Source organism: Nestor notabilis, unplaced genomic scaffold (genome assembly GCF_000696875.1).
Source record: "Nestor notabilis isolate BGI_N333 unplaced genomic scaffold, ASM69687v1 scaffold1237, whole genome shotgun sequence".
NCBI classification, from domain to species: Eukaryota; Metazoa; Chordata; class Aves; order Psittaciformes; family Psittacidae; genus Nestor; species Nestor notabilis.
Window position 1 is genome coordinate 241703 of NW_009935887.1, and position 9581 is coordinate 251283.

Here is a 9581-nt window from a genome sequence, read left to right on the forward strand (position 1 = left end):
GTACCAAAGGGAACAGGTTTTGCATGTTACTTGAGATCGTACAGATGGTTTCTCTTTAGCTGCGGTTTTGAAAAGCCCCCTGCCTACTCTGCTGGAGGCCCTTTCCTGCCAGAGCCAAACCTGGAGCTCCCAAACACAGGAGGAGAGCTCAAAGGTCTTTGAAAACAGAGAGTGCATTATGCTGGCGAGCTGGGAACTGGAAATCTATACTCTATATAGTATCACACACCTTTGTCTGCTTGTCCTGTCAGGGCAAAGCCCAGGAGCAGCACTCTGACCTGGTCCCCCTGCCTGGCAACTGGTCCCCCCCATGGCCTGCCTCCACCATCCCTCCTCCATCTGCAAGCAGCACCCTCCTTCCTCCTCCCCTGTCCTGCACAGCATCTCCCTGGCTATAATTCCTCTGGCTTGAAGAGGGGGCTTGCCTGTTTCCCCCCGCTCCTGCTGCTTTCACACATTTCCTCTCCCTTGCTTCCCCCTCTGACACATCCAGGTTCCCCACTTGGGGAAACCCCCATGCTGAAAGGCCCCTCTGGGGCATCGGTCTCCTGCTCCTCTCCCCTGCCACAGCAGCAGCACAGACAATTGTTTTCTTGCTCTGTTAAGCCAGCAAATGAGGCTGGCTTAGCTCAGCACCAGGAGCCCAGGACCTGTCTCAGCACAAGAAGTAGCACTCATGTGAACACAGGAGCTAAGGAGGGATTTGTGAGGTTGGCACCACACTCTTCTACCCCCAGACACAGAGGAGAGAAACTTCTTGAGACCAAATCAAGCAAACTAATGTAGCCTGTAAATGTTTTGGGGCTTGGCCAGGTGACCATGCTGCCTTCTTCGAGGCCATCCACCCTGCTCCTGGAGATGATAAATGAATGCAAGGCAACATCTGCCAAGATATTGACTTTGGCTCTGCTCACAGACTGCCTGCACTTCAGAGATGGGTAATATTCAGCTTGATTATCTCTCACCGCCAAGAGGAAGTTTCTCTCTATGCTTAAAATCACTGGGATGAGCCAAGGAGGAATCGATTTGTGGGAGAGAAATGCTGACAAGAAAGCACAAGTCAGAGACAGGATGAGAGTGGACGATGGGTGAGCAATGGAGACAGCCTCTGGCAGCTTGCCTGCCCAGGTTAGCAACAGCCTGGGTCACTACAGCTGGAGGAAGATTAAGACCAAACACATTCATCCAAGCTGTATGCTCTTTCCCTCCTTCCCCAAATAGCTTTTCCTCTCTTACCTTGCTCCTCACCTTCCTTTTTCTACTATTCTACAACCTCACTGCACTGGAGTTTTCTGATTGCTTTATTTATCCCAGTAAGTCACCCAATTCCATGCTTAAGGCATGAGACTCAGTGGTTGCAAGGCTCAATGCCTGCCCTGCTTTGTATCACATCACCTCCTTGGTGGTGAAAAGCCCCAGCGGCACTCATACGTACACTGCACCACATCCACCTCTCACGGGTGATATCTCATGGGCTGATATCCCAATGCACAGGGTGATGTCACACCAGGGGAAGGTGACATTTCATTAGCAGAACATGCTGACAAAGCCCCATGAGGTGAACATTCAGCAACATCATCAAACTTGCCCAGGATATAACACTGAGCCTTCAATTTGTTTTTCCTATCACACTTGCGGTAAAACATTGTCTAAAGTCCTGTGGCCCTCCAAGGGCAACAGATGGGAAAAAGATCCGAGTCTCCAAAAGAAAATTGGTTTTAGGGAGTCTTGACACTGATTCCTTCTTCTGTTTGCCACATAGGTTGTCACATGCTTGGACTAGAGTGGCACTGCCTACAGCCTCCTTGGAGCACACAGTGCTTCTGGGATGGAAGTGAGAAGGGCAGCCACAGCAGAAGAAATGGGTAAGGACCTCCCATCCCAGCCAGGGTCACTTGGCTTCTTTGTTGAGGCATTTCTCTGAACCTTTCAGCTGTGTTTCCGCCCGTCCTCCTGCCATTCTTGGAGCCTGAAGGATGCACAAAATCAAGCAGCAGAAGGGGAAGAGACCCAAAGGAACCATCTAGTCTGTTCTCTATGAAGGATGGATCAGCTCTACTTTGTCTTTTTTGGCATCTGTCATTCCTTGTACATGTCTAGTCTGTCCTTAAAGCCCTCCAGTGATGGAGCTACACAACCTCACAAGGCAGCTGGATTCAATGTTTTGCTATCTTTACTGTTGCGGAGTTCTTACTGACATTCAGCCTACCTCTCTTGCTACAATCTTAAACCACTCTTCCTCATCTTCTTCTGTAGAAGACACCATTCCTTTCTTCCGTATCTTATGTACTTGCATGCTGCTATTCATCTCTCACATTTAGTCCTCTCTTCTTCAGACCTAACAGCCCCATTTCCATCCATCTCTCCTCAGTGACTATTCTGTGTAGTCTTCTGATCATAGAATCAGAGAATGGTTTGGGTTGGAAAGGACCTTAAGATTACCTCATTCCAACCCCCTGCCATGGGCAGGGATGCCTCACACTAGACCATGTTGCCCAAGGCTCTGTCCAACCTGGCTTTGAACACTGCCAGGAATCCCCACTTCTCTCTCTGGGACTACACCCAACTGGTCCTCATCTCCCTAGAAACACAAAGAACCCCAAATAGACACAGGACTCTATTTCAGTGTAAGCAGCCAACACTGTGCCCAAAGCAGGGACACTGCTAGAGCAGAACACAATGTGGCATCCAGTAAGACACTGAATGATGCTGTAAAATCTGCTGTGTTCCCTTCCTTCTCTCTTCTCTGGGAGATGGATGCTGCTCCCACTTTGAGCTCCATGTAGAAGAAAAAAAGGCATTTAAAAGCCTAAATAATCTCACTATGTCCAAGGTCTTTGACCCACCTGACCTGTATTTAAGCACCACTTCCCAGCACCGGTAAGAAGCGAGTTGCATGTGTTCCTCCACCTTGGGACACACTTTCCAAACGGATGGACCTGCATGCTTCTGACTCATTGCCAGCACTGGAGACCGGCCGGGAGAACAGGAAGGGAAGAAATGCCACTCTAAAGGCCAATGAATACGCATGAAACATGTTACACAAGAACCCCTGTGGACCCCCTTGTCCTGGTAAAAGTCCTACAGATGGCCCACCGCTAAGCACAGTCGCTGCAGTGGGGAGGATGTGTGGGTGGACAGATAGTTTGATATTTAGCTGAATGAACTAAAATGGGTTTAATGCAGTGCTAGGAAGACAGATTGCCTGCAGCACCTTCTGCTCCTGATTATGGGTGCCAATGTCAGGTTTCCCTTAGGTGTAAAAGGAGCCAGGATGAGTGCATTTTCACAAAGGCTTCAGTCTCACAAAAACAAGTACCATGAGAGGATAATAAAGGGTGACCAGTGCTGAGGAACATCCCTGCTACAGCTCCAGCTGTAGTTTTAGTTTTCTAAAGCATCTTATGGTTCCATATCAAACATGTGGGGCTGCCTCCAGAGTTCCTGGAAAGCCTCTCCTGCAACGGACAAGTCTGGCTGAAATGATCCTAACTCAGGAGCTAAAGACCTGCTACTTCTCTGGTACTCTGAAAACTGAGGACTTTCTATAACACTGCACAGCCACTATATTTCAAATGCCTTTGCCACCTGCACGATGCATCTGCCTTTGCACTTCAGCAATGATTTATGTCATCCCACACCAGCATCCTGCAGGAGGGTCAAGCTCCTCACCCAAGAAAGAACTACAACAGAGGGGGAAAAAGTCCCCAGCTGCCCTCTTCCAACTTCCAGGAGTAGGAACACAGTGTACTAAGGAAACACTGCAGCATATTCATCTGCTGACAGCAGCAAGGCAGCTTTCACACCAGCCTGCAGCCTCAGCTCTTGCCTGTCAACCACCTCATCAGTGAACAGGCTCTTCTTCCACTCTTATTTCCAACTTGGGCTGTAATTGAAAGCAGGAGACCAGATCATTGGGATGCAACAGGCATCCAACTATATTCCTGCTAGGAAAAGGAGATTTACTGATGACACAGCCCCCACCTTCTTGCTAGCCCTCCACATACACCCTTTCCTATAAGTTTGGAGGACAAATAGGCCCTGGGCATTCTGTGTAGGATCAAATAAATACACTGGGAATACTCTGCAGGCCCAGCCTGAATACAAAGCACTCTATTCAGCCACACACAAAGTGGCTGTGCCCAACAAGAGAGCTTAAAGTCTGCTCTATCATCTCCATCAGAAGAGCCTGGGCACTACAGTCACTGTGGTGCTCCCCTCATCCTTCTCTGCTTTTCCCCCGACCCCCATTCTTGCTCCTAGGCCCAGAAAGAAGGGAAATTCAAAGGAGATCAGAGCTGAGTAAAGAGAGAGAAAGAAAAGGAGGAGGGAGAAGAGGCTGGAGTAAGGCATAAGGACAAGTGTTGGGAAGGGGTGAAGAGTGAGGAGGGGATGGATTGAGACAGAGAGAGAAAGCAAAGGAGGAGGAGGTGGAGAAGGCAAGAAAGAGATGTGACAGACAACTTTGTCAAGCAAGAGGGCAAGCTGGATGGGGGAGTGTGCCAAGCAGAGGGAGCTGGGTGAGATTTGCAAGAGAGAGGCAGGAGAGAGATATTTCAGCTCTGTCTCTCCAATGAACTTACCCATCCTTTCTCTCTCAGTGGACAAATCTGTGCAAGCACACTCTTCTCTTTCCTTGCTGGCAAGAGACAACCAAGGGCAGCAGCAGAGGAAAGGCAGATGAGGTACAGCAAGTGCACAACTCCAAGGCTTTGGGCACACTCCAAGTCTCAGCAGTAGGTATAATAACAACAAGCCCTAAGGAGTGGGTCTAGCTGGTGGAGGAAGTAACTCCTTTTCTGTTTCTTATTAGCATGAGATCTCCTATTGCTGCTGCCCACGTTTAGCACACTTTAAGGGGTACTGTCCTCATATGCTGCTCTGAACTGCTTACTGCACAAAACCATGGATGGCTGCCTTCTGTAGCATAGAGATGAGAAAGGCAATCTAACTATGCATACTTCTTCCTGCTTTCTGTCTTGGATTTGAGGTTTTTTGTTGGTCGGATGGGTTGGAGTTCTTTTGGTTGCTTTTTCACATTTCAATAAACATGAGGCCAGTATTACCCAGGGTCTGCCTCTATCCATAACCCCCATCAACAAGTTGATCCATTTCAGCCTGCTACCTTTAGTGGGAAAGTTGGAGGGGAAGTCACTACAAAGGGGCTGCATTTGCTTTACATCCTATCACAAGGCCCATGGTTCACAGGACCCAAAGTCAGCTACTCACTTGTGTAAGGCCTGTCTCAGCACACAGCCAGCAACCCCACCAGCAGCTACACCCAGGAGCGATATAGCAGTGTAATACAAGAAACAGACAGCTCAGCCTGTGCGGGTGTATGGTGGGTGTGAGCCAGCAGCTGTGTGGGTGTCTATGTCATTTTTCCATAGCATCCCAAAGGACTCTGGAATGCAACTTGCTCCCTCACATTTCCTCCAGCCCCAACTGCCTCTCTGCTGTGCTGCCAGCCACCCCAATGGCCGGTGGCACAAGGTAACTGGGTGGTGACAGCAGTGACTGGCATGGGAAAGTTATCCAGTGCATCCAAAAGGATTACTTACAAAGAAGAGGAGTGATCTGCTGGGGTTGTGAGGTCCTTACAGGTTTTGCAGCTCATGGAGCAAAGAGGTGGTGATGGTAGATGTCCCCATGGCAGGGGTGAGGATGCTCGGTAAGCTGTGGGGCTCTGATGTCCTCATCCCGCTGGCAGGAATGAGAGCCCTGCTAAGTGTGCAGCCAGGATGGATCTGTGGGGCCTACCCAAGCAGCTGGAGGTGGAGGATAAGAGTCTGCCTGAGAGTGGCAGGGGCTGTGGAAGGGGGGTAGCAGACAGGAAAAGGGGTCAGTGGGCTGCAGCAGTCCCTCTCCATCTTCTTCCACCAGCTTAAAACCTCCCCTATCCCTTCTCTTCTTTAAACATGCCTGTTCTGAAGGGACAAAACAAGCTCCCTTGAATTGCTGCTGACACGTGCCCCTGCTCATACGAGGAAGGGGGCTCCAAATGCCCCTTCCCCAGCAAAACCCCAGTAAACAACTGCCTCAGCTGGCACAGGCTCCCTGCTCTGTAGCTGCAGGGAGAGAGACTATAGTTCATACTATATTGTATTTGGCAAAGGGGACAATAATTTTTCAGGGAGTAATAACTCCCTGATTCCCGCTTTTCTCCAAGCTCAGAGGACACCCGGGAATAGATGGGGTTTCCTAACATCCCTGTGCTACCTGCAGCACTCAGTAGGGTTGCTGCCTTCTCATGATGGTGTTTTTCTCCCCTTTTGAGCATTTCCAATTCCAACATGCTTATCTACGCCTGGTTTCCCTGTGTTACAGGCTCTCCCTGTTCCCTGACAAGATGAGCGCAGGGCCTGATGGTGGACAAATTCCTGTTGGGAATCTGGGCTGGGGATGGGAATGGAGCTCGCTACTAAGGGGCTGATGTGCAGGAGTCAACTAGGCTTTGTCACTGTGGCTCCTCTCTTCCAAAGGAGAAGAAAGAGATAATGATGTTAGAACATTTTAACCTTTCTTTTTCTGAGCTTGATAGGCTTGGCCTGAGGCACCTTTCCTAGCAAAAACAGGCTGCTCCAAGATTGATTGGTTGGGTGCAGAGTTTAAAGGTAATTTTCTCTTGTCACATGCACATAAATTATTATGGCTTAAGCTCCACATCTCATTTGTTCCACTGCTTTTATGCCCAGGCTCTGATGAGGGGCAAGAACCACCTCCAGTGCTCCCCAAGCAGCATCCTATATAAATATATATCAAGAGTACCATAAGTATACACACAAAGTTAGTGTCTGTGGGATGAGGGAGGAGCAAGGGGCACACGCAGATCTGTTCTGGCTGCAGAAGTTGCAGCTACAGCCTTGTTTGCTCATCTATGAACCTGCTTAAAATGTTCTGTCCGTGAACGCCAGGACAAGGAAAACTCATCCGCTCCGATTATTCACAAGGGGGAGAGAAAAAAAGATGCACATGTACAGACACACAAAGGAAGCACAGCTGCAGCCCGAGTGAATTCATTTCCAACATTCATGAAAACATTCACAGAACACTTCAGTGCTATATGCCTAAATTTTGCTGTTTGGAGTAAACACTTGAGCCAGTGCAGGCGGTATGTTGTAGGCGCAATACCGCAGCGAGGATTAGGGGTGGCTCTTGGCTTCGAGTCACAGATTCACACCACGTCCCCACGTACGTGGCCCCCTTACTTTAAGGCACAGACTCACAGTCTGCTGCTGTGTAGTTCCTGACTCTTGGTCGTTGTAAAACGACTTTGGAAGTACTCGCAGCCATCACATTCCCCATCTACCACACAACCTTATGCAACAAAGGCACGTGCGCTCTGACAAATTTAAACACGAAACCAGTGGCAAACAACAGCAGCTCTGGCCTGATGTTGGGGAGCTGACCCCTTCCCCCTGCCTGCTTCCCTGTTCTTCTCCTCAGTTCATCTCCTTCATCGGTTTCCTTCCCTGTGCATCCTAAGCAGCTCACACAAGGGAAAATGCTACAGAACACAAGGGAGACTCAGCTGAAGCCCTGAAGACAAGAGCTGTGTGCGTTGTCTCTTCCTCCTCCATAAATACAGCTGAGACGACGACTGGATAATTGGCTAAGTGCCTGTCAGCTTAATAACAGAGAGAGAGACACAGAGAGGGAGAGATTTGTATTTACTATTCAAAGTCATGGATGCTGCCTGCCAGTGGATTTCAACATGGGTTTTGTTTGCACAGCGAGGCATGGAAAGTGACTGGATGTGCAGCTCTGAGTCATGGTCTCCCTTGCCCAGCCTCATGTGAGGATGCACAACCAGCCTGGGATGGAGGGAGTGAGCAAGCAGAGGCTGAGGTAGCTGTCATACAGTTACAATCCTGGTTATATCCCTGCATTCCTACACTGGAACAGCACCATGACCTCCCCTGGTGGGGCACTGTTGTCACCGATACGCTAAGTGACAGCATGTTAGGGGCAATGACGGCGGTGCATCTCCAACACGGTCATGTTGCTGTCCCTGAGAGGAGGGAGTGCTCTGGCGCTGTGAGCTGCGTGAACACCCCTGCTTCGTTTTGCAAATGCGCAGCACAGGATTGATGCTTGGGAGCTGGAGCCCTCTTGGCCTTTCCCTCCCCTTCATAAAGCAGGTGCTCTTCTAAGAACACATCTAAGGAGAGCACTTGTGATGAGAAACCACTTGGGCCTGTCTTGCCTCTCACAAGCATATGTCTGTGAGACAAGCCTCCCTACTCTGCAAGCTTTTACTACTTCCCTGTGCCACAGAAATGCAAATTTCAGCAGTGAGAGTGGTTCAGGTTGTTACTTGAAAGGGACAATATTGGCCAGATCTATCGTGGTGTTAACACCGAGCCTCAGGAGAGGAAGATGTAATATACATTCTTTCAGAAAGATAGAGATTTATGATTTAAGAGTGAGTAAAGGATGGGAAACATCTACTGTGCCCATTACTGCTTACAAGGGAAACTATGTCACTATGTGTCACGTTTTGTACATTTTTAAAAGGCACAGCTTGCCTGGAGAAGCTGTGGCTGCTCCATCCCTGGCAGTGTTCAAAGTCAGGGTGGACACAGGGGCTTGGAGCAACCTGCTCTAGTGGAAGGTGTCCCTGCCCATGGCAGGGGGTTGGAACTGGATGAGCTTTAAGGTCCCTTCCAAGCCAAACCATTCTATGATCCTGTTTGCTCTTGCTTATTTCCTTAACAGCTGTAGCAACTGAGGCACAATGAAGCAAAGGGACATTTCCATCATTAGCAATGGTTACTGAGGCCCAGGAGTCAGAAAAAGCCACACCAGACCTCCAAACAAGCAGGCTGTTATCCCATCCTTTGGGCAGTGCTGCCCCTCACTCATACGATGCTTGCAACTCTACAAAGCATACGAACATTTGTACAACTACATGCAAGAAAACACTTCCCATTCTTAAATAGGAGCAAATGTAACACTCATACACACTTGCTCCCAGGCAAAGAGCACCCCCTGACCCTGGACCTCATGCAGGTGTGTTATTGCAAAGCATCTGCTGAACTCCAGCCCATTATGAGCAGGCTTGATTCCATCAAGTTAGCTCCGAGTGGGAAAGCCCACCCCCAGTGAAATCAATACAGCTGCAGCAGGGCCATTTCTCCTCTCTTTGCACCAGGCCAAGCACAGCAGGGGCATAGCCAGCTTCTCCCACAAAGCCAAGCTACTCCCCATCAAACTCTGAAGAAATAGACATGCACAGGGGTTCAGATGATTTTGAAATAGCTGGTTTGTAGGCAGAGGTGAAACTCATCGTTATTAGTTCCCATTATTTACCATAAACCCAGGCACGTTAGATATGCCTGAAGCCTGAAGCAAAAGCTTTCGTGTCAGATTCAGCTGAAAATCACATTCTTTTCTTCTTTGGCGAGAGAAAAGAAAACTCAGTAAATTCCTGACTTCACCTCTGTGCCCTCCATTGCACTTACTGCAGCAGAGCAGGAGTTCACACGAGCCAGAGTGAATTTTGATGGACAACAGAACTAGGGACCTTCAACAAAAACAGCAATATTCAGCCTCACAGTGAGCCTGTTGAAGCCCTGCCA

The 9581-nt window shown here is 49.1% G+C and overlaps 1 protein-coding gene across 1 annotated transcript in view; it reads right to left on the minus strand.

The window, feature by feature from the left end:
- LSAMP (limbic system-associated membrane protein) overlaps nucleotides 1–9581 on the minus strand; it is a gene marked incomplete at its 3' end in the record, with an annotated part of 191931 nt that overhangs the window by 176098 nt on the left and 6252 nt on the right. The gene's annotated exons all lie outside the window — the stretch shown is intronic.